The sequence below is a fragment of the Triturus cristatus genome, chromosome 2_1 (genome assembly GCF_964204655.1).
Source record: "Triturus cristatus chromosome 2_1, aTriCri1.1, whole genome shotgun sequence".
NCBI classification, from domain to species: domain Eukaryota; kingdom Metazoa; phylum Chordata; class Amphibia; order Caudata; family Salamandridae; genus Triturus; species Triturus cristatus.
The window spans coordinates 1135754067-1135780300 of NC_140581.1; positions in this window are offsets into that span (position 1 = coordinate 1135754067).

The window sequence follows — 26234 nt, forward strand, 5'->3', positions numbered from 1 at the left end:
TTGTGATCAAAGGTGAGCCTAGACTGCTTCGCTTCGTTTTTCCCCCCCATGTCGCTGTGCCAGTCCTGGTCTCGTATGAGGAGGTCGCCACAAATCCAGCCAGAAATGTTATGCTGTAGACCACGGTGTCGAAGGCCTCGGCCGGGGTCTCAGGGGCCCAGACACCACTTCGCCCGACCTCCGCTCAGTAGACACCAGATCAGCAGGGGCACAGCGTGAAGCCACTGGTGCCGCCGGAGCAGGCCAGAAGGGTATTTCCGCAGCGTAGTTCAGACTCAAGTAGGCCCCAGTTGCCAGCCGGGCTGCCGCGGACGACCCAACGCGGAGTGACTTTCGGTTGCCCGTGCAGCTTCCCCCTCACGACCTTCACCCCTTTACCAGCTCGTGCAGTCCGGCTCTGTGCTGCCTCGCCTTCTCACACCGACTGCCACAGGGGAATCGCCGCAATCGCCCAGCCGCTCTCCGGCTCTGTCACCCACAACTGAGTCCTCCGCCCGGCAGTCCGCTGCTTGCAGATGTGATCTTCACGGCCCCGCAGCCATCACCTGGACATTCTGCCGCACAGCACACGATCCACTCGCACACACCGCCACTCTTAGGATTAGGCCTGGAGTATCGCCACACCGCCGGAGACCAGGTCGGGCGCCCGCGAGGTTCAGACCCACCTTCACGGAGCGCCGGCACCAGGGCTCTGAGGCACACCCACGGCTCAGCCGAATCTCACCGAAACAGGAGCTCCTAGCCTGGGCGAAGCGGCCTCCGGGCGTATCCACATCTTCATCGCATCTTAGGGACAGCCGCCGGCCCACGGGGGTGCCTCACCCCTGTGCAGCTCACACTCTTCGTCCGACCCCGGGCTGCAACACACGCTCAGCAGCCCCCACGGCAACAGCCGCCACGCAGGCTCCCCTCCAGCGGTCACTGACCCCTTCCGCAGAATGGACGCTTCGGCGTGGGCTCACCTCCAGTCCATCCCTGTTAGACCGCAGCCGCAGTCAGCCTCAATCTCGACTCACTCGAGGCTCATAAAATGGCGTCCGTGCCGTCCGAGTTTCCCCCAGCCGCGGCCAGAATCAAGCAAGCTTGGCAGTTATTACTACAGTCTGGCAGGCAGGTATCCGCGTCTAGGTTCCAGGTCTTGTCAATGCCAGCGGCTCCGTTTTCCACCAAACCACGCCTCACACTCAGCCCGGAGTCCGCAGCGCCCCGAGGCACATCAGGCCCGCACAGCCCCGGGCCCTCGTAGCTTGGCCGTGGAGGCGGGCTTCCACTCCAGGATCGGCGCGGCAGGGCGTCCGGGGGCACAACTCGAACACCCGGTCCCCGGCAGCCAACAGAGTCTGTCCGACAAGGCACTGAGTGTCGCGCTACCCTCCGGCACGTGAATCAGGACGCTGAGTGCGTTCAGAGCAGGATTTAGGAAGGATTATTGGGTGCAGCCGGCGGAGCTCACTCACAGAGCGGCCATTTCGCTGCCCAGTTTGCCACGCCCCCCGAATCCACACATTTTGACACATTGTCTAGCAGACTACTAATAGCAGAAATAATTGGCCTGCCTGGTGGACAGTCTTTGTCCTTATGTATTTTCGATAATAAATACAACACTGGTAATTCAGGATGTGTGACCTTGTGAAAATTGTACTGCTCTACAAGATCAGCATCTCACCACCCTCTCAACTCTGCATAAAAATTTTCCTTCAAAGTTCATACTAGTTTTTCAAGATTTAGCGATAACATGATTCATCATTCAATTGAGAAAAGGCCTCTCTCTTTTCACATACTGATGGGTGTGACGGATGACAAATCCCTATTCGAAACTGTATCCGTAACAATTATTCCGAATACTATGTTGAAATTTTGGAGTGAGTTCATTTTTTAAATTATGCATGATATCTTGACAAATTTATATCTTTCATGTAAAAAACCTACCAGTAGATCTCTGGATCTGTGGCTGAGTGACGGTTCACTCCAACCACTGGTTTTGTATATCATCAGATTCTTTTTATAGTTTAATATGTTTTTCGATATGAGCCATACTATATATCTCTCACTTTGGTCCTAAAGAAAGCCACCACACCTCCATGGAGGGTATAAGGCTGAAACATGCTGACCCTCACTGTTGTATGACAGGTTGAATACACTCCTGTAGTAGTTTTGATTTTAACCCTGGCCGTCGGATGCCTCAATAAAATTATTGGTGTACCTTGGAGTTAGTTTTATCTCAGACACACTTTCTTTCCTTCTCACGCCTCACCACACCCTGCTTGCTCATCTATTAGTTTTAGGATACCTCTTTCTAACACTGAAACACTTCCATGTGCTCTTCCCTCTCAGAGAGGGGGTTGTAGCCCGCATTATGACCAGGTTCACAATGCGAGAAGGTTAACCTACAATGAAGCATGCCACCTCTATGTGGGTGAGGGAAACCGTTCTATAAAAGGGACACACCAGCGCTCCTCCATACCACTTAGACCTAGGGGCCTTATTAGTGGGTTTTGATTATTGTAAAAGGGGAGTCGTCCTCTGCTGGTCCACAAATTTCCTCAGGCCCCCTTTTTAGTGCGATAAGGGTTGGTCAAAGGGCCTAACCTCGGCCAACCCCCGCCAGGCATGGCAGAGGCCCCCCGCCACATCAAAGGTCATCCATACATGGCCAAAGAGGGGTTGGCTTTATGTATGGTAATAAAATATTACTTTACGATAAAAAAAACCTATGATTACTGAAAAACAAAGGTTAAAGTAATGTTATAGTTAAGTGAAATCTTCAGTAACAATGTAATATTTTAGTTTCTAAAAACCACAGAAATTCACCAGTTATAGTCATAGTTGTCTCAAGTAACTATAATGTGTGTCCTAAGATAACTATGTACATATTTAAACAACCACTGTGCAGATATACATGAGTCAGACGAAGATCTTTTTTTTTTTGCTAATAAATTTAGCGCAATTTGAAAACCAAAATCTTACCAAAAACAAGTCCAATCCATGTCAGCTCCTTCCTGGAAAGTTTTGGGGTTATCCGTCAAACAGGGGCCAGGAAAAAGGGACTTCCAAAATGCATTTTCCCTATGTAATTTTCTATAGGAAAATTAAACAGCGATTCCTCAAAAATGACTGAATGGAATTACATGAAATTTGCGAGAAGGCTAGATCTAGGTCCAGAAAATGTGCTTTTTGGGCTTTGGTGTAAATCCGTTCAATAGTTTTTGTGAAATTTAGACTCAAAATGTATGTATATTTCACACTGCAGATTGACAGTGGAGGATCTACGGATCCTGCTTTGTTGTGATTGACTGGCAATGATTGTTTGCAGTGGATCGGATCCGCAGATCTGTGAGGTCAACCATGAGTTTTGATTGGCTGGACACAACCTAAAGGAAATGTTCCATCCGCCAACTTAGGACTCGGGAAATCGGTCCCTGAGTCCTAGAAATTTAAATGAAATTGGATATAAGGGTGCAGGGTAGGGGTACCATGACCCCCTGGTTCTTGTGGAGGGTTCATACGGACACCTCTGTGGTCAAAATGTAAAAGTTTTTTTTCATCATTTTAGTGATTTGCAGATCCACCGAGATGCCCAGCGTGACCCCTTAAGCAGAACCGCAGTAGATCAGTGGATCCGCGACACTATAAAAAAAGGGGGTTGCGAACCCATGTGTGACGAGGGGTTGGGTGAAAACAGTAGGTTGGGCGCAGGACTTGGCCACAGTCCAATGGGGTGGAGTGTCGCATAGTGGAGTGACATACACTAGAGTGGCATAAAGTGCTGTGACGAAGAGTGGAATAGCGTAGAGTGGAGTGGGGTAGATTGTAGTGGTGTACAGTGTAATAGAGTAGAGTGGAGTGGCATAAAGTAGAGTGACGTAGCGTAGAATAGCATAGAGCATAGTGGTGTACAGTTGAGCGCTGTACAGTGGAGTGGCTTAAATTGGAGTAGCATAAGGCGGAGTGGGGTAGAGTGGAATAGCATTGAGTGTAGCGGTGTACAGTGGAGTGACGTAGAGTGGAATGGCATACAGTGGAAATGCATAAAGTGGAATGGCACAGAGTGGACTGATATACAGTGGAATAGCATAGAGTGAAGTAGCTTAAAGTGGAGTGGCGCAAAGAGGAGTGGCGCAGACTGAAGTAGTGTAAAGTGCAATATCGTACAGTAGAGTGACTTAGAGTGCAGTAGTGTAGAGTGGAATAGCATAGAGTGGAGTGCTATAGAGTAGAGTGGTGCAAACTGGAGGGGGGAAGAGTGGAGTGGTGTAGAATGCAGTAGTGTAGAATGGAATAGCATAGTTTAGGGTGGTGTAGAGTGGAGTGGGGTAGATGGTAATGGTGTAATTAATAGTGTAGAGTGGAGTGGCGTAAAGTGAAGTGAAGTGCCATACAGTGGATTAGTGTTGGGTGGACTGGTGTATAGTGGTGTGGCATACAGTCAAAAAGCTTAGAGTGAAGTAGCATAGAGCAGTGTAATACAGTATGGTGGAGTGTCTTACAGTGGAGTGGCATATAGTAGAGTGGCGTAAATTGGAGTGGCATAAAGTGATGTGGCGTACAGTGGAATAGCATACAGTGGACTGGTTCAGACTGGAGTGGCATAGAGTGGAGTGGTGTAGGCTTGGTTAGAAGAGGTGTGAAGTGGAAATGTGTACCTGTCGACTCGCGTAGAGTGGAGTGGCATAGAGTGGAATAGCGTAGAGTGGAGTGTTGTAGAGGGGAGTTGCATATGGTGGAATAGAGTAGAGTGAAGTGGCATAGAGTGTAGTAGTGTACAGTGGAGTGGCAAGGACTGGAGTAGCATATAGTGGGGTGGGGTGTAGTGGAATAGGGAATAGTGGAGTAGTGTAGAGTGGAGTGGTGCATGTTGGAGTGGCAAAGATTAAAATAGCATAGGGTGGTGGAGTGTGGAGTGGTGTACTGTAGAATAGCATAGAGTAGAGTAGTATAGAGTGGAGTGCCACACAGGGAAGTGGTGTAGACTGAAGTAGCGAAGAGTGGAGTGGCTGTGAGTGTAGAGTAGAATAGCATACAGCGGAGTGGTGTATAGTGGAGTTGCGTCCAGTGGAATAGCGCAGAGGGGAGTAACACAGAGTGAAGTGGTGTACATTGTAGTGGCGTAGACTGAAGTGACGTAAAGTAGAGTGGTGTACAGTGTAAAAGCATATAGTGAATTGTTGTAAAGTGGAATGGCGAATAGCGGAGTGCTCTCCAGTAGAGTGGCGTTAGTAGAATAGAATATCGTGGAGTGGTGAGTGGCATAGACTGGAGTGGCGCAGAGTGAATTGGCATAGAGTGGAATAGCATAGAGTGCAGTGGTGTAGAGTGAAGTTATGTACAGTCGAACACAGTGGAGTGGCATAAAGTGAAGTGGCATACAGTGGAATAGCATAGGTTGGAGTGATATAGACTGGAGTGGCATACAATACAATAGCATTGAATGGAGTGGCGTGGAGTGGGGTGGTGTAAACTGGAGTGGCCTAGAGTGTTATAGCGTACAGTGGAGTGCCATATAGTGATATAGGGTACAATGGATTAGTGTAGCATGCAGCAGCATACAGGGTACTGGGGTAGAGTGGAATGGCATAGTGTGGAATAGTGTAGAGTGGAGAGGCATAGAGTGCAGTGTAGTAGATTAGAATAGCATAGAGTGGAGTAGCGTAGAGAGTGGTAGCATACAGTGGAGTGCCATACACTGTAATAGTGTACAGTTGAATAGTGTGTAGGAGAATGGTGTACAGTAAGATAGCGTAGATTGGAGTGGCATACAGTGGAGTGATGTAGACTGGAGTGGTGTAGAAGGGAGTAGTATAAAGTGCAATAGCGTACAGTGTAGTGTTGTAGAGTGCAGTGGGGTGGAGTGGCATACATTGTAATAGCATACAATGGAGTGGCGTAGAATGGGTTTGGGTAGAGTGAAGTGGGGTAGAGTAGAATAGCATAAAGTGCACTGGCATAGAGTGTAATTACGCACAGTGAAATAGCATAGAGTGGCTTGGCGCAGAGTAGAGTGGGGTACAGTGGAGTGGAATGGACTGAAGTTGCGTACAGTGGAGTGGTGTGGAGTGGAGTGACATATAGTGGAGTTGAATACAGTGGAATAGTGGAGCCCATAGTGGTGTGGAGTGGTGTAGGTTTGAGTGGGGTGCAGTAAAGTGGCGCAGAGTGGAATAGCGTACAGTGGAGTGCTATAGTGTGAAACAGCATAGAGTGGAGTGGCATGGAGTGGAGTGATATAGAGTGGAATGAGGTACAGTGGCATGGCATACAGTGAAGTAGCGTAGCGTAGAGTGGATTAGTGTAAAGTGGAGTGGAGTAGACTGGAATAGTGTACAGTAGAGTGGCATAAAGTGGAGTGGCTTACAGTGGATTTGCGTAGAGTGTAGCGAGGTACAGTGTTGTGCGGTTTCTAGCGTAGAGTGGCTTAAAGTGGAGGGGCATAGAGTGGACTAGCATACAGTGTAGTGTAGTAGGGTGGAGTTGCATACAGAGGAATAGCATAGAGTGGAGTGTCATAGAGTTGAGGGTCATAGAGTGGAGCAGTGCATTGTGGAAGATATAGAGTGGAATAGTGTAGAGTGGAGTGGCGTACAATGGAATAACATAGAGTGGTGTAGCGCACAGTGGGGTGGTGTAGACTGGAGTGGCGAAGAACAGACTGGTGGAGAGTGTAGTAGTGTAGAGTGGAATAGCATAGAGTGGAGTGTTGTAGAGTGGAGGGGTAGAGTGTAGTGGGTAGAGTATAGTGGCATACAGTGTAATAGTGTAGAGTGGTGTGGCATACACTGGATTGGTATAGAGTGGAATAGCGTTGAGTGTAGTAATGCACAGTGGAGTGGCGTAGAGTAGAGTGGCATACATTTGAGTGGTGTACAGTGAAAGAGTGTAGAGTGCAGTAGCATAGAGTGGAATGGCACACATTGTAGTGGCACTGACTGGAGTGCTGTAGAGTGAAGTGGTGTACAGTTTAATAGCATATAGTGAACTGTCGTACAGTAGAGTAGCATAAAGTGTAGTGGCATAGACTGGAGGGGAGTAGCATTGAGTGGCATAGCGTAGAGTGTAGTGGCGTACAATACAATTGCATGAAGTGGCGCAAACTGGAGTGGCACAGAGTGTAGTATGATACAGTGGAGTGCCATACAGTGAAATAGTGCACAGTGGATTGGTGCAAAGTGGATTAGCATTCAGTGGAATAGCATAGAGTGGGGTGCTGTACAGTTTAGTGCTGTAGAGTGGAGTTGCATAGAGTGTAATGTAGCACAGTGAAATAGTGTAGAGTGGAGTAGCTTAGAGAGTAGTAGCATACAGTGGAGTGCCACACACTGAAATAGAGTACAGTGGAATATTGTATAGTATAGTGGTGTAGAGTAAAATAGTGTAAGAGTGGAGGGGCATACAGCGGAGTGACATAGACTGGAGGGACATAGAGTGGAGTGGTGTACAGCGGAATAACATTTAGTGGAGTGGAGTAAAGTGGAGTGAGGGAGAGTGGAATAGCATAAAGTGGAGTGGCATAGAGTGTAGTTGTGTACAGTGGAATAGAATATAGTGAATTGGTGCACAGTGTAGTGGGGTACAGTGGAGTGGCGTAGAATGGAGTTGCGTAGAGTGGAGTGGCGTAGAGTGGAGCTGCGCATAGTGGCAAAATGGAGAATAGAGTGGCATGGAGTGAAGTGGCGTGCACTGGAGTACAGTGGTGTGGTGTAGAGTGGAATAGCATACAGTGGAGTGGTGTAGACTGAATTGGTGCACAGTGTAGTGGGGTACAGTGGAGTGGTGTAGACTGGAGTTGTATAGAGTGGAGCGGCATAGAGTGGAGCTGCGCATAGTGGCATAATGGAGAATAGAGTGGCATGGAGTGGAGTGGCATACAGTGGAGTGTGATACATTGGAGTGGCGTAGAGGGGAATAGCAAACAGTGGAGAAGTATAGAGTGGAGTGGCATAGAGTGAAGTGTGGTACAGTGGAGTGGCATACAGTGGAATAACGTGGAGAGGTGTGGCTCACTGGCTAGAGGCGGCAGACCCGTAAGCAGAGAATCGGCCAGGGACCAGGGTTCCATTCCCGACGCGGCAGGGTCGTGGACCAGGGTCAAAACGGACTCGATAATTCTCGCCTCGGTACCTACTCTAACCAGGAACACACTCGGCAACTCTGGGCATTAAGCTTGCCTCATCTCTACAACGGCCCCCCACAGACGCCGGGGATGCCTGGTTTCACCTTGGAGATACCCAGAAAAGGGACCATCTCACAGGGAAAACCAGGACGGGTTCCCCAGCGGTCTTCAGCGCCAGGATACTCCATGGAGTCACAGTGCGCTTTACAAGTACACCCACATTTACATTTACGTACAGCAGAAAGGTTTAGAGTGTATTGGTGTAGCGTGGAGTGGCATAGACTGGACTAGCATACAGTAGAGTAGTGCAGAGTGAAGTGGAATAGAGTGGAGTGGCATAGAGTGGAGGGAGGTATAGTGTAGTGTGGATTCAATGGAATAGCATAGAGTGCAGTTGCATAGAGTGGAGTAGCATAGAGTGGAATAGTGTACGGAGAAGTGTCATAGAGTGGATTTGTGTACAGAGTAATTGCATAGGGTAGAGTATAGAATGGAGGGGCATACAGTTGAGTCGTGTAGACTGGAGTCTTGTACAATGGAGTTACATACATTATAATAGCGTACAGTGGAGTGGTGTAGAGTGGAGTGGCATAGAGTGGTATGGGTAGAGTGGAGTGGCATAGAGTGGATTAGCATATAGTGGAGTGGTGTATAGTGGAGTGACATAGAGTGAAGTCAAGTAGAGTGTAATAGCGTACATTGGGGTGGCATTGAGTGGAATGATGTAGAGCAGGGTGTGGTACTTGAAGTAGACCTAATGTGAAAGTGGGTAAACGTATCCTGAGTCAGAACTTTATATATAGCTAAGCATTAGGTTTTCTTGTTGTTCCCTACCTATAACCACTTAATAAAGTGGTAATAGGTAAAGAAATGTATTTATATTTTTCTAAAAAGTTTTACAGCAGTTTCAGGAAAACCATGATTTAAAAAAATAAAACAAGTTGCACAGTAATTTGTAGGCATTACTGTGGTACTGCATAGTCTTTTTAGGTCTTGCAAAGTGTTGCAGCGCATGCGCTGCTCGCTTTGCGAGGCATGCAGTTTTCGGTGTAGCGTAGAAGCTTCGTGGAAGCTCTGCCCACTCTCTGCCCATGTTTTTCATTGGCTTGTCTCTTAAATGCTGCCTTCCGATTTGTTGTAGGCTTGTTAGTCCCTCCTTATGGCGAGCATGTTGTAATTTGTGTCCTTCCATGGTTACTGGCCCCTTTACGGCACAGACTACTTTCTTCCTGTGCCCCCCCCACAGTCCGATGCCTTCTCGCCGCCCCTGCCCCCATTCGCGCCTCATCATCCACACGCATTGCCATTTGCAATGCAATAGGTCTCGCGTAAATGCGAGTCCTATTGCATTGCTGATGCGTTTTTTTGTGGGAGTTGAAAGTGTTAGTTCACACATTACGACTACCAAAGTAGGATAATAACCAGACAAAATAAACTTGGGGCGGAAGAGACTCAATAGGCAGTCTCACACTTGTACCATGTAGACTTCCACTCCCAGTCACCATGGCTACACGACTTCCAGTCTTTCCTCCCAGACTGCTACTTCCGTCGACATCATGAGCAGTGGGAGGGTGGCTGGGTTTCAAGGGGTCCAAGAGGAGGTGGCGCAGCATCATCAGTGTGGGAACTTCCTGCTGACCCCGCCCCAAACCTGAGCCACAGGAGCTGCTCACGAGCCAGTCTCGACCGCCCGGGAGAGACGGAAGCGGCAAGGGCAAGAAAACGAGCTCCGAAGATCAGCCTTGGCACCGGAGCCACGGCCCGCAGCCAGCATCAATGCGGTACGGACACAGGTTGATGCTGGTGAGTGCTGGCCTCCGCTGCAGCCTTATCTTTGATTTGGGGGGTCTGCGTTAGCTAGGGTTCACTTTGAGGTGACCAGTTTCTTGGCTCTTGCGACGAGTGGGGCAGGCTGTTCCACTGCTTGAGTGTTTTGGTTGGGCGCTGGGATCGCTTTGGTTAGTTACTTTTATCGCTTTGGGCAGTCTTGCAACCTGTTGATTTGTTTGTGCAGTGGATAGTTTCTTGCACCAGGGATGGTCGAGGACTCCTTCGGCTTCGACTGCTGCTTGTTGTGTGTGTGGTGTTGGATACGAGGGGGTTATTGGCCTTCAGATCAACACGAGACGTACAGTTTTTGGCTTGTGGGAAAGGTAGCTTTCCCAAATCCTGGACTGTTTATATTGGGAGTTTCTTGGGTACCGGCAGGTTTGTATTTCTTTGGTGGCACTTTTGCTGTCTAGATGTTGCAGGACCCGTATGAGATTTGTCAGTTTTAAATTTTTTGTTGTATTTTTCATGATGACATACAGTGGATTCGTGCTGAATGTTAGTACCAGCGACTTGTTGAATTCTGGCATCCATTTTATTTGGCAGTGCCGTGTGTGCATTTGTTTGAACAAATCGCAAACACGTTTGAAGTTTGTAATTTCTCGTGTTTGTTCTTTGTACTGTGAAAGCAAGACAAAAATCGGAATGTGGGGAAGGAGCTTGTTGCGACACAAAATGACACCGTCAACAGTTACAATGAAAAACAACTTGTTTACAAACTGTCCCAGAAAAAAATACTTTGGCATGGTGTTCCAGAAGATCTTTGAAACATATAAATGCTCCCGACAATGCTCCGTCAGCTCATATTTACTGCATTTCCCCACGTCTGTAGTCTGTTCCGCTTAGCTATTAATGGATTTGTGACTCGGCAGTACAATTAATGTATAATTGGATTTGTGTTTTTGTTTCGTGGTATACAATGGGTATGCGCCTCTTTCTCCGCCTCGTCATGAACCGGCCCTTCATGATTTGTTTCTTTTTTTGGTGTGAGTGATTCTCTGAAACTGATGATGTAATCCTATCTCCCTTTCAAAGACCATATCACAGCTTCGTTCACGCCTTGCTTAATATCCGGATTGGATACTTTTCCGCGCTGTCTGGTGTTTAAAGAAGGCATGTAACCCCCCACTCACTCTGTGTACCAACAAAATGTATTGTCCGCGAGGACTTTATAATGTAGGGTTTTCACTGATCCTTTTTTGTTTAACGTTTTATAGACTCTAGCAGTGTAATTGTTGTTTATGGTGTTATTTTTAAGTCTGTGTAATGCACGAACATGCACCCTTTCCACACAGTATTATGTAAAAAAAAGTCTGCAAAAGGTAACACTGACTGCTAAAGAGTGTTATGTGCTCTTAAATTCACCATTGGTTCTAGCCCAGACAAATGCTGGGACTAGCTTTAATTAGTACAGTAACCTAGTCCTTTGATAGATGGAAGAGGAGTTTGGCTGCATTTGGGAATTTAGTTCAGCCAGCATTTTTGTTGGGTTAAGTTTATGTATTGCTCATATTTTGGCATTCAATGTTTTTTTGGTTTTGCGTCACCCCCCTTCAGTTGTTAGGTTGCTTCACCATCTTCTCCTGCCCAACTTCTGTTGTCCACCTATTTTCCTAGCCCATATGCCAGCTTGTTTTCCCATCCCCTTCCGTCCGCTGTACAGCATGGCTAAAATCATTACCAAACCCAAGAGCTATCATAAGCAAGACCTGTTGGCTTTGCCAATACTTGTATGCGTTTGTAGTTTGTGGGCTCTGGAGATCAGCCCTAGGACTTGTCTGTTTCCGCTTAGGGACTTTTTTTCGGTTCAACTGTCTTGATAGAAAACAACCAGTAGAGGTCAGTAAAATACCAGTATTGCTTTCTGCTGAGGAACTTTCGTTTTTTAATTTTTCTGGCAACTGACACTCTTTAACTTTCTTGATAGAAAATGACCAGCAGAGGTCAGTAAAATACCAGAATCATTTTAGCCTTCTCTAGATTCCAGTCCCTAGAATCATCTTCAGTAAAATACCAGAATCACTTTAACATGCTCTAGATTCCAGTTCATAGAAATTGTCTTCCACGAGCGCCCGTAGACAATAATATTTTTTTCAAATCTTGTATTTTCAGTGATCTGACCACCGAAGGCACTGATTTTATATTAAAAAAAGAGCTTTGGACTATACAATTTTCCGCTGTAAGACAATATTTTTCTCCATGTGTTCCCATACCTGGCGTGTCATGCAGTTTGGTGCTTATTTTCCCTCCATGTTAAAGAACAGTAGATGTTTCAGCACCCAGGCTAATGTGTTGCATCGCTAAATGCATATAAGGTCCCAAAGGCGAGACGGATTGCATTGCAAATGCTTGTTTTAATAAAGAATAAATTATGTAAAAAAACGTGAAAATTCACTGAAGCACACTATATTTGTAAAATATAGTAAAATGCAGTGTATTTTAAAATATGTAACAAATGTATTTTTTTCAATGTTTTGAAAGTACTGCAGTACTTCCTAGGAAGTACTGTGGTACCCTGTATTTTTTTTTAAAAATGTATAGAAACTTATAAATAATTTCCCCTTCTCATTACTACTTTGATAAAGTGGTAATAGGTAGGGAAACAGATAAAACCTAATACTTGCCTATTTTTAAGGCCATACCTCAGAACAAAGGGAAAGAGCACTTAAAATAACATGGCAGCTTTTAACTTTTGTAAAAGCAGTGATTAGGCAATCACATAATGCCTTGTCATCATTATATACCATGTACTTTCTGCAAAAGTTTGTGAAACCACAGTGACAACAGATATCAATAAGTTAACATGCCTCACAGCTTTAAAATACGTACCCTACTTACCTGTCCTACCAAAAAAGATCATCTACACACCATTAACTATGTTCCTGCCAAATTTCCTTAAAATCTGTTCAGCCATTTTTCCACATAGTCTATTAGCATATGCATTGGTGCCAAATCCTGTTTTGGGACCCCCCTTTTCTATTTACACCACCTTAACAAGTCAACTTGAAACTTTGCACCATCTGCCAATGTAGAAAATAAAAAGGCCTCCAAAGTTTGGCAAATTTATTAGCAAGCAAAAATCTAAGGAATTACCTTCTCGGACAACCCTAACCATAACTACAGACTGACTACAGACACTCTGTAGTCTACTAATTTACATATGTGTGTAGATAAGTAGATTACAGAGTGGCTGTAGTCAGTCTGTAGTTATGGTTAGGGTTGCCAGAGAAGGGAATTCCTTTGATATTTTCACTGATAGAAACAAAAGTTACGGAGACGTTATAGTTACGCTCAGATTTCACTCATACAAAACCATTGAACGTCAGCAGTTATAGTTACTTTAGCATACTATAACTTATACCCCACAATGGATGGTTATGACCTCACATATTACATCCCTCATGACGTGGTCAGTGACATCACTGATGACATATCAAATGAAATCCCTGATGACATCATCCAGTGGGTGTAAGTGTTTTGAAAATGTTTCTGAGACCTAAAGATATAGACTAAAGCACTTCATAACTTAAATTACTATTTTTTCTATACTAATAGTGAGTGGTACTATTTCTAACATATGCCATCTGAGTGGATGCGTGAGTGTCAGAATCTGTGTGTGAGTGGCTGTCTGAGTGGCTGTATGAGTGTGTGAGTGGCTATATGGCTGAATGAGTGAGTGTGTGAGTGGCTGGATAGGTGAGTGAGTAGCTGTTTGAATGATTGTATTGGTGTGTGATTGTATGAGGGAGTGGCTGTTTCAGTGACTGAGTGACTGTGAGTGGCTCTATGGATGTGTAAGTGGGTGTGTGAGTGACTGTATGGGTCAGTGAGTGGCTGTTTGGTTGTGAATTGGTTTTTGAGTAGCTGTATGGGTGAGTGAGTGGATGTGTAAGTAGTTGAATGGCTATGTGAAGAGGTATATAAGTGGTTGTGCAGGTGTGTGAGTAGTTGTATCTGTGAGTGAAGTTTTTTAGTGAATTTCTAGTTTTTAAATTCTATTCCCTCACTATAATGTCCCTGCAACCTTTGGCTTCTTCAGTGAATTTTTAAGGTTTTTAAAATTCCACTTCTAAAGTGTTATGTCCCTGTAATGTTTAGTTAATTTGTAGGGTTTATTTTTATTACTAAGTGTACTACAATGTATTTTAATTTATTTTAATAAACTTTTTTGAAATACAGACATTCTTTTTTGTAAACATAAAAATCCCACATGTTCTTAATGTAAAATATATAACGTTTTCATTAATGTAATTCATATATTTTTTAAATTATTTTTTGGGTACAGTGGTACCTTTGCATGTCTGAAAACATAGACGGACTACTACTCTATGGTTTTTAATCCTGATCACATGATCGGACTGAATCCACAAGTCCAAATTCACTGAACGCTGAAATGTTATAAATTATTTCAAATATGTACACCCCTCCATTTTCATTATTGATATAAATGTGAACATATTTACAAGTATATATTAACCACCTTATATCTGTTTTTCAACAGTTACCCATTTAACAAGCTTCACAAATTTGCCAATCTGTGCACTGGATTTGCAAATGTGCTCAAATACAACCCCCAAACCTTGTCTTTTGATTTGATATACGAGGACTCAACCCATGTACATGGACAACCACACTGAAAAACAGTTTGTTCTCCATTGAAGTCTCTAGAAGGAGGATTGAAAACCAGTGGCGCTCTGCTTTAACAGAATGGCTGAAGCTACATCTTCTGTGCTGGATTTACATCCACAACCTGATGAGGAGGAAGATACACTACCTCAAAGAAACGAAAGTTGTGTCTGGAGGCACTTTACAATATCTTCTGGGTAAAAGAAGGTTAAAGCAAAATATGTGTGGTGCAATATTTGCGGCAAGCAGTTATCCAGAAGCACTACAAAGAAGTATTCACATGGTAAAAAAAAAATGTGGAAGCACTTAAAAACAATTCATGAAAGGGTCTACAACCAGATGATGCACGAGAAAACAGGTGCAGCAGGACAGTCCACCTCTACAGCACCCTTGGGAGAACTATCATCAGCTGGAGTGATTAAAATACCAGCTGCCAGCGAAGAATTGAGTGAGATGGTTATTCATTGTGCAAAGTGCCACTTGCTTGTTGCTGTAAAAATACCCTCTGTGACTGCATACTTAAATACAGTGAAGAAGCATCGCTGTTGTTTTTAACTTTTTTTGTGTTTCCAGTTACCACGTAATGTTTTTTGAAGACTGAAGCGAGTTGCTTCATTGCATTTCCCCAGCCTTACCATTCTCCTGTGCTGTTCGGTTTTTGTTAAAAAAAGAAAAAGATTTTTTTTTAAAACAGTAAAAAATCCATCTAGAGAAAATAAAGTTCTTGTTAGAATCACTATCTAGTCAAACAAAAAGCTAACTCTTTATTTTTAATGTGTGAGTGACTATTGGTGTGAGAGTGGATGTGTCTGTGATTGTATCAGTGTATGCTTAGGTGTGTTCTTGGATGCATTAGTGTTTGGCTGGATGTGTCAGTGTCTGCTTTGGTGTATGCCAGGGTGTGTATTTGTCTGCATTGGTATATGCCTGTGTGTGTCAGTGTATGCATCAGTGTGTGCCTAAGTGTGTTATTTGAGGCATTAGTGTTTTGCTGAGTGTGTCAGTGTCTGCATTGTTACAGGCCTGGGCATGTCAGTCTATGCATCGGTGTTTGCCTGGGTTTGTCGGTGTGTGCATCAGTGTGTGCCTGGGTGTGTTATTGGATGCATTCATGTTTGGCTGGATGTGTCAGTGTTTGCTTTGGTGCATGCCTGGCTGTGTCAGCATCTGCATTGATGTATGCCTGGGTGTGTCAGTGTATGCATTAGTATGCCACTGCATGTGTTAGTGCATGCGTCAGTGTGTGCCTAGGTGTGATTGGATGCATTAGAGTTTGGTTAGGTGTGTCAGTGTCTGTATTGCATGGGTATGTCAATATCTGCTTTGTTATATGCCAAGGTGTGTCAGTGTATGCATCAGTGTATGTCTGGGTGTGTCAGTGTATGCGTCAGTGTATGCCTAGGTGTGCTATTGGATGTATTAGTGTTTGGCTGGAGTGTCTGCTTTGGTGTATGCAAGGGTGTGTCAGTGTCTGCATTGGTATATGCCTGGTTGTGCCACTGAATGCAAAATGTGTGCAATCCCAACTCTGTGCTCACATAGAGAATTACCAACTCCCAGACCAGCATCAATCCGGCTTTAGGAAGGGGAACAGCACCGAATCGGCTTTCACTCGCGTTTTTGATGACATTTTAATAATGCTCGACCAAAATGAATCCTGCCCCCTGATCCTCCTCGACCTTTCCTCTGCATTCGACACGGTTAATCATAACAACCTTCTATTGATCCTGCAAAATAGAATGAGTTTTTCTGATTAGGTGTTACAATGGTTTTCATCCTTCCTACATCACAGAACTCAAAGAGTCACGGCAAACCACTCTGTCTCCCAGCCCTCTCCTGTACTCATGGGGGTCCCCCAAGGATCCACTTTATCTCCTATCCTCTTCAACCTTTTCTTGGAACCTCTTGCACATTCTCTAAATTTCATGGACATTCTCTTCCACATGTATGCGGACGACACGCAACTATATCTGAAAATCTCATCCTCAGAAAACTTCATCTCACTCAATGCTACCCTAATGTTTACTCAAAACTGGTTAAGGTAGAACCATCTCCTGCTCAACACTTCCAAAACAGAAATTCCTGCTCATCTCCCCTCCCAACCTCATCCCCAAGCTAGACCTCTGGCTTAGTCACCTCACTGCTTTCAACTGCACTCCTCTCATCGTAGACGCAGCCAAGTCTCTTGGTATCACCATGGACAGGCACTTGAACATGAATGCAAAGGAGCTAACCACTTGATGAGGTCACTCAGAAATATCAAACCTTTCATTCCTCTAAATGATTTCAAGCAAGTGGTCCAAACACTTGTCTTGCCGAGGTTAGACTACGGCAGTGCTACCCTCTGTTGCCTTCCCAAATACGCCCTGGCTCCACTAAGGGCTTCACTTAACGCGGCTGCTAGACTGGTTACAGATACCAAGTGAAAAGATCATATATCCCCAGTCCTAAAATCCCTCAATTGGTTTCCCTTCGAAGCACGAATTCAATTAAAGATTGCTGTTCTTACACACAAAGCCCTACACCTCAACACTCCTACATACCTTGCGCAAAAAAGTAAACTATCCTGTGGTGTAAGAGCTTCAAGAAGCGCCTCTACCCTCCTCTTGAAACCACTCATCCTTAATAAAAAGAGAAGTTGTCACCGAGCCTTCTCCGGAGCTGCCCCTAAGATTTAGAACTCTCTTCCACCGGAAGTTTGCAGAATCTCATTATCGACGGCGTTCAAAGTGGAAGCCAAAAGATTCCTAATGAACAAATTCTTACCCTAATTGGGTTAGACTCACGGGCCCGTTGACATTGCTCCTACTGTCTTTGTTCTTCCATTTGATACAGCTCCCCCTTATTGTACACTGTGTTTCCCCCTTGCTGCCCGCCTACACCTGTTTATTGTATTACCCTTCTGGTTGTATTTTGCACGGTATTTGTTTTCTCTCTCCCTTCTTCTTAATTGAAATTGATATAGATATTGCTTTTGTCCTTCCACCCATCATATTGTAAAGCGCTCTGTTATTCCTCGGGTTCTTGTTCGCACTATATAAAACCTTATACATGAATAAAAAAAGCAATTAAAAAATGCATCAGTGTGTGCGTAAGTGTTTTTTTGGATGCATTAGTGTTTTGCTGGGTGTGTCAGTGTCTGTAGTGTTGGATACCTGGGCATGTCCGTCTATGCATTGGTGTATGCCTGGGTGTGTCTGTGTGTGCATCAGTGTGTGCCTGGGTGTGTTATTGGGTGCATTAGAGTTTAATTAGGTGTGTCAGTGTCTGCATTGCTGTATTCTTGGGTATGTCAATATCTGCTTTGTTATATGCCAGGGTGTGTCAGTGTATGCACAAGTGTATGACTGGGAGTGTCAGTGTTTGTATCAGGGTATGCCTGGGTGTGTTATTGCATGCATTAGTGTTTGGCTGGATGTGTCAGTGTCTGCATTGCAGTATGACTGGGTATGTCAATGTCTGCTCTGGTGTATGCCTGGGTGTGTCAGTGTCTGCATTGCTGTATGCCTCAGTGTTTCAGTCAATGCATCAGTGAATGCCTGGGTGTGTCAGTGTGCACGCCAGAGTGTACATGGGTGTCTTACTGGATGTATTAATATTTGGCTGGGGGTGTTAGTGTTTGTATTAGTGTGTGGTTGGGTGTGTCACTAGCTATATCAGTATGTGCATGGGTGTTTCAGAGGCTGTATTAGTGTTTGACTGAATGTCTAAGTGACTGTATCAATATGTGACTGGGTGTGTCATTGGCTGTAAAGGTATGTAGCTGGGTGTGTCAGTTTCTGTATCGGAGTGTGGCTGGGTGTATCAGTTTGTGTCTTTGTGTGTCAGTGGCTGTATCGGTGTGGCCCTGGGTGTGTCAGAGGTTGTTTCAATGTGAGCCTGGGTCTATCAGTGGCTGTATCAGTGATGGCTTAAATGTGTCAGTGGCTGCAATAGTCTATGCATGGATGTGTCAGTCTGTGTGTGGTTTTATCAGTGTATGACTGGGTATGTGAGCATCTGTACTGGTGTATGTGTTTGGGTGTGTGAGTGGGTGAGTGGGTGTATCAGTATATAACTTGGTGCTTGAGTCCCTGTATCAGTGTTTTGCTTGGCGTGTAAATCACTGTATGAGTGTGTAAGTGGGGGTGTGAATGGCTGCATGGTTATGTGAGTCTATCCAAGTAGCAGTTTGCATGTGTAAATGGGTGTGCCACTTACTGTATGAGATTTTGAGTGGCTGTATGCGTGTATGTGTTGGTGTGTCAGTACTTGTGTAAATGACTCTATATGTGTGCGAGTTCATGTATGAGTATCTATGAGTGTTTTAGTGACCCATAAGTCAAATTACTAATATAGATTTTTATAACTTTACAAAAATAAGTTTTATTAACTCATTACAAAACAATTTAAACCAAACAATTAACAAATAAATATAACGTACTTATTTAACTTTTACAAAAATACACTTTTGTGGACAAGTACCTCAGGAAGCAGAAAACAAAGTGATGTTTTGAAACACCTTACAATACCGTCAAGGGCAAAAGGTTACAGATAAGTATCTGTACTGCAATAGTTGCAGCAAGCAGGTATCCACAGGCACTACAAACATTATTTACATTGGACAACTTCCATATGGAAGCACTTAAGCACAATTCCAGAAAGGGGACACAACTAAATGATGCTGGACCAACTAGGTGCAGCAGAATAGTCTACACGTATAGCACCCTTGGGTGCAGTCATTTTAATCCCACCTGCCTTCAAAAAGTTAAGTGAGATGCTTAGTTACTATGTAAAATGCAACATGCTTATCACCATCAAAATAGCCTCTGTGTGTGAATTTTCAATTTTTTACTGTTCTCAGGTTCTATACTCATACACCAAAAGTGATATACTGTTGAAAGAATCATCAATGAACAGTGGTGAAAAAACAATCATAAAGATAGTACAAAAAAGAATTTGGTTTCTAACTCTGAGCTGTTCAGATTATAAATGTGATGGCTTAAATGACTCTTTCACATTAACAAACTCCAACATTAAAACATCAAATCCAGGAGAACAGAACAACTTTGCTGTTGGCAGCTGTCAAAGTTTTGCCAGTACTTTAAGCACAGATTTGAAATTATACTGTCCTTCATCTACAACAAAATTAATTCACTTTTTAGAGAAATTACTGATTTCTCTTTGCAAAAAGTGTACCACGCAAGAGGTGCTCGTACTATTCATATGCTATTCTGGGTAAAAGATGCACTTACATTTGAAACAGACACAGATGAATCTCTACTTTCTTTCATAAAACAGTATATTACTTTTAGCATTCCAAAAGACACTGTGGAAAAATGGATAAAGCAGCAAGTACTGCGTTTCCAATCACATAGATGTGGAAAGTACTGTCAGCAGAAATATTTAATTATTTTCTTATCTCTCTGTTGACCCTTCATGTTTTTCACATTCTGAAGCCAGTTCCTTCTTCCCAGTTCTCTTTGAAAAACAAAGAAAAAGTATAAAACTGTAAGAAAAACCTTCTTAAAAAACAGCATTTCAAAAGTACCCTACAAACTCCTACCAGGACTGGTGTCAGTTTTTGACTGCCCCTGTATTTCAACCTGCACTCCTCTGGGGTGAATTCACACTTACTGACAAGGGCCTCCTTCATGATGGGATACCTCAACCTCTTCCCGTTGTCTACGGTCAGTAGGGTGTATCTTACATCACAAGGAATATGACTCCAAACGCCAGCTCCCTAATCCTCCTCAGATATCTTCTGCACCTATAGAGTTAATTCATATGCTCACAACAACCTGTCTATATCGCCCTCCTCCTTAAGTCATGCACCAAGTCTCTGGGTATATGGACTCTTTCTTTAGCATTAGATGCAGTAGTTTTGCCTCCACCATTTCTTACTAGACTCTAACAGCTATTTGGCCGTCAAGTCCACCTTCTTGACAATCACTTCATGAGCCAGCAAGACGCTTTTCTCCTCCAAGGCTCTATCAGCCTCAGTTTTTCTCTACTCTGCAGCCAGCTGGACCAGCTGCAGCCTCAAGTGCCTCTCAGCCTGTCTGTCCTTGACCTCCTCAGGAGACTGCATTTGGGAGGAGACACTACTTCCTATGTCGTATATAATAGGGAATTCTCGCTCTGTGAGGGATCCCCTCTCTCCTCTGGAGCCAATGCCCGGTCATTTCTCTGCTTCTTTCCATCCTTCTCCAAGCCACTACTCTTAGGGGAGCTGATTCTAAGATTAACATCAATTAGGATTCTCCCTTCTCAAGAGTGCTGAAGTAGCCATCTTAAAACTCTTCCTGTGCTGCAGATTTTATTATGCAGATGTCCTCCCATGCTCTAATGGTGAACTAGTACTCGAACATGGATGTATAGTTGAGTAAATGGATGTGTGAATGATTTTATGGTTGTGTGACTGAGTGTTGCAGTCACTGTCAAGCTACATGAGTGATGGGTACATAAGAGGTTTTGTGGGAGTTAAACGGATATGTAAGCGCCTGCCTGACTGTGTGACCATGTGCAAATTACCTACCAATAGGGGCCCTCCTGAACATTTATCAAGCAAAATGTATCTCTAAGGTTAGTTATGGAAGTGAGATATGGGGTCATATTGAGCTTGGGGGCGGGCAGAGCACTGTGAACTCATTCTTGCGAAGAGTTCCCTCTGTTCCTCAATGTACTCCATCTAATGTTGTTCACGAGGAATTGGGTATGTCTTTCCTTGCTGATGATCTAGCTTTCCGCCCTCTGTCCTTGTGGCTCAAAATTTGGTCAAAGCAGGAGAATACACTTAGTAAAGGCGTCATACAGGATTATCTCTCTGTTGATCATGCCATGCAATATTCACTGGCTCCAGTACATTAGAGTTGGCCTCGCCAGGCTAGGAAGAGTAAATCTTTACACAAACCCAGAGGGTATTTGTAAAAGGGACCTCGTTAGGGCCAAGGAGGGTTTTTTAAGAAATTGTCATTGTGACAGAAAGGATAAAGAGCTGTGCAAACCAAGTGTGCGAAAGAATGTCATATTGAAAACTGAACTCGGCGGGAGTCCAGAGGTACCGACGGACAGAGCGGGGCCTCATCTACACCCGAGGAAGGTTCCAGGGAGGTGAGGTTTGGGCCTTGACCACTCAGGGTGATGATTGCATCCTGCATATGAAGGCTTCGCACCAAGCGAGGTTGTATGGTTCTTCTTTTTATAGTGTTTTGCTTGGTTAATATGCAGTAGCTGCGATTTGGTCCTGAAGAAAGCCTGGATCACTTCCGTTTAGGCTGAAACATGTTGACCATATATAAGGAGTTATAGTGCTCTACTATGAATCAATAGCGGGAGCTTGAGTTAACTCCTTTTGGTTTTACTAGGTGTGAGGAAAGAGATATTGCTAAAACATCTTTTCACATAACCTTTTTATATTTCACTGCACTGCATTACATAGTTTTTTTCATAGTTTTTTCTATGTTTTTTGCACACATTGTGGCATTAATTGTTTGCCTCGGTGGGGAATGGCATCCACAAAGAGCATATGAGCTCGCCACGGAGGGGACCCTTATGATCTAATGGTCACCCTCATGGAAGTGGCAGATTACCACGTGATAAAAATGACCTACAGGGCTTGACAATTTAGCTCTATCACATGATACAATTTGATGGCAATCATGCTCAGCTCGGATTGCCAGGGGTAAAAGAAGACCTTCCATCAGCATATACATCACTTAGTGTGTTTCTCTGTAGACCCCCAGTCCCTTGTATGTAGTTGCTTCATATTGAAAACTGTGCCTACCACTGAGCCTTACCTTCTAGGGCTCAAAAGTATCCACAATCGTTTTCTATTGACGAGGTTCTGGCTCGACCTCTTTCACTATTTATTGGCACACCCACAAGGTTCCCATAGAGGTCAGTGCCTTATGCCCTGTGGCAGCGACAGAGAGTCTCCTCAGGACATGATGCACTTTTTAATGTTTTGTACTTTTTATACTGTACCCAGCAAGTTATTTATTATTCCCATTAAAAAAAATAGGCTTTAGGAGGATGAGACCAGCTTTTATCTTTTTACAACTTCTCTCTAGTGGTACTGTTTTACACTCTCTTAGCTTTTTACGGGTTGCCATTAGACTTAGGACAAGCTGCAATTAACATCTGTATTGTAAATTATGTACTTTTATCTTGTGTTTTGATTACACAGATTTTATTATATTTGTGAATTTGTAACCTGTATGATGCTACTTTGCAGGACGTTTGACTTTTATGGTTTTATTCTTAAAACCAAATAAAGTTTGTTGATGATGATGTACCTACTATGAAATGACATACTGTAAGCAAACACCCAAATTGAAATTCAAACACATTCATTCATGCTGGCATAATAAAATGAATATACATTTAGTATACTAGTTCCTCTTTCTCTTTCCTTCTCACTTTATGTTTAGTCAATATTCTAATCTAAGCACCCTTCTATTTTCTTTCCCTCTAGTGGTGTCTAGAATCTACACATTTTCATTCAGCTTAGATACACTCACTATTTTTATCTAAATATACTTTTACATACTACAACCGAATTAACATACCTGTAAAAGCTCTTTGCCGTTCTCTCAGTTTTATTTCTATGTCTGCTGACCTCTGTTTTCATTTCATATCTCCAGTCAGAACTCCTGCAAACCACTTCCTCCCCTTTACCATATGCTCTTACTTATGCTGCTCTAGTCAACAAATCACAGGCTTCTTTTCATCTTTCATTTTTGTTATACCACTTCAAAATGGTCAGTATTTCTTTAACTCTTTCCATGTTTCCTGTGAAGAAGCCCAATTTGGCATTTTTTCCCTACAATTCCATGAATCCTCTGCGATGCATGGCGAGGCCCTGATATAAATTCACAGGGGATTTGCGGGTCTGCACAATATCTATGACTGATTGTGTGAGTGTTTGAGTGGGTCTGTGAGTGGGTGTGTGAGTGTCTGTGTGGGTCTGTGAATAGGTGTGTGAGTCTGTGAGAGGGTGTGACAGTGTTTGTGTGGGTCTGTGAGAGGGTGTGAAAGTATCAGCATGGGTCTGTGAGTGGGTGCGAGAATGTCTGTTGGGTCTGTGAGTGGGGATGAGAGTGTCTGAGTAGGTCTGTGAGTGGGTGTGAGAGCACCTAAGTGGGTCTGAGAGTGAGTTTAAGAGTACTTGCATTGGTCTGTGCGTGAGTATGTGTGTGTCTGTGTGGGACTGTGACTGAATGTGTAAGTTTTTCATGGGTCCGTGGTGGGTGTGTGAATGTCTTTGTGAGTCTGTGAGAGGATGTGATAGTGTCTTTGAGAGGGTGTGAAAGTGTCTGAGTAGGTCTGTGAGTTTGTGTGAGAGCACCTGCATGGATCTGTGTTTTTTGAGTAGGTCTGTGAGTGGGATTGAGAGCACTTGTGTGGGTCTGTGAGTGGGTGTGTGAGTATATATATATATATTCAATGAAAAAACCAAAGATTTCACACATGTTATAGTTAGCTGGACATTTCACTCGTAAAAAACCATTGAAATTCCCCCGTTATAGTTAGTTCAGCTAACTATAACTCGCGCGCCCGCAATGCACTACTGATGACGTCACATATTACATCACTCATGACATGGTCAGTGACATCACTTATGACATCACTGATGACATCTCAAATGACATCACTGATGACATCATCCAGTGAATGTGTGTTTTTCTGAAAATTAAATATGTTTAATATATGTATATCTCAAGGTCGATGGAAGAATAAATGAGTATATAAGTGTCTAAATTGATGATTTGTTTTTGAAAAATTGATTGTATTACTGACTGATTAAGTGTATCTTTTTGAATACATGGCTAAGTGAGTAATGTTTAAATGTGTAAATACCTGTATCAGTCTCTCACTTTGTGTATAAGTGGCTGCATGGGTTGGTGAGTAGCTACATGAGTGTCTATATAGGTTATTAGTTGGTTTTTTGAGTATCAGTATGGGTGTCTGAGTGTCTTCATGGTGCGGTGGGGGGTATTACGTAGTGCATAGATGCATGAATGAGTGACTCACTGTTTGTATATGTTGAAGACAGCATGTGTGCAGGACTGTATGGGTGGATGAGTGTGTGCATGGGTGTGTTAGTGAGTGAATGACTGTCTCAATAGTGTCTTCATAAGTAACTACATATGTTTTAAACTAGTATATGTGACTATTGGTGTTTATAAGTGAGTATATGTGAGAGTGAGAGATTGGTAGAGTTCCTGTATGAATAAGTATGTGTTTCTATAAGTGATTGTTTAAAAGACTAAGTATGTGTAAGTTTCTCTAGAAGTAAGTGTGGTGGTGTGTGTATAACTGTATATGCAAGTAAATGTATGTTTGATTCTTTATTAGCATGAGTGACTATGTGTGTGAGTAACTCTATGGATGAGTGGCATTGTGTAACAGGATGTATAGGTGTATGAGTACATATGATGAGTGAATACATGTATGAGTGACTGTATAGGACTGTTGGTGGATGAGTGGATGTGTATGTGGATCTTAGAATTACTGAATAGGTTGTTGTAACTGTTATTGGTATGTCCATTTTTTTGAAAATTTCAGTCTCTATTTTTGAATGTTTGTATCAAAGGTTATATTAGGGTGAGAGGAGGTCTACCACTCTGTCACAAGGATAATGTCATCAGTGATGTCATTTGAGATGTCATCAGTGATGTCATGAGTGATGTCACTGACCATGTCATGAGTGATGTAATATGTGACGTCATCAGTAGTGCATTGCGGGCGCGCGAGTTATAGTTAGCTGAACTAACTATAACGGGGGAATTTCAATGGTTTTTTACGAGTGAAATGTCCAGCTAACTATAACATGTGTGAAACCTTTGGTTTTTTCATTGAATTTCTAAGGTTTTTTAAATGCTAATTCCTAACTATAACGTGTGTAAAACCCATGGTTTTTTCAGTGAATTTGCAAGGTTTTTTAAATGCTAATTCCTAACTATAACGTGAGTGAAACCCATGGTTTTTTCAGTGAATTTGCAAGGTTTTTTAAATGCTAATTTTTTTTTTTTTTCTTCTTTTTTTTTTACATATTTTTATTTTAATTGTCTATCCTTTTTTAAAGACTATGGTTAAATTTTAAAAATTCTACAATATGTTTTTATTTTACAATTTTTTTAAAATAAACAGGTAAAATTTATTAGCAATACATATTTTTTTTTTTTTTACAGTGCGCGTACGGTAAGCGCACGTCTTGCTGTAATTACGTTACATTTCTACGCTGTTTGCGTTCATTTACGCAATTTGCGTAGACGCACGTCACGCGCGCACAGCGCGTAACGCGTACGCTGCACGCGCACGTTACGCGGAAGTGAAGGGGCGTGCCTGTTTTGCGCATGCGCGCGTGTCTTTTTTACGCGCATGCGTAGTTTTGCCGTAAGCGTACCGTAAGCGTACGGTAGGTCATGTGATCATGAAACACAACTTTTGATTGGTTGAAACTACTTTCAGTTCTAGAACTCTCCTACACCACACCCATTCCCCTCATTTCTGCTCGTGATCCCTTAGGAGAAGGAGCTGGGTTGTCTTTGTGATACGATGGCAGAACAGCAGAGCCCTTCTGAGAGTGAGGCTAGCAGCACTACCTTGAGGCAGAGAGCGAGGAAACAAAAGACCTCTTACATATGGGAGTATTTTTCTTTTCCAGAAGGCCAGCAAAAGGTAAATG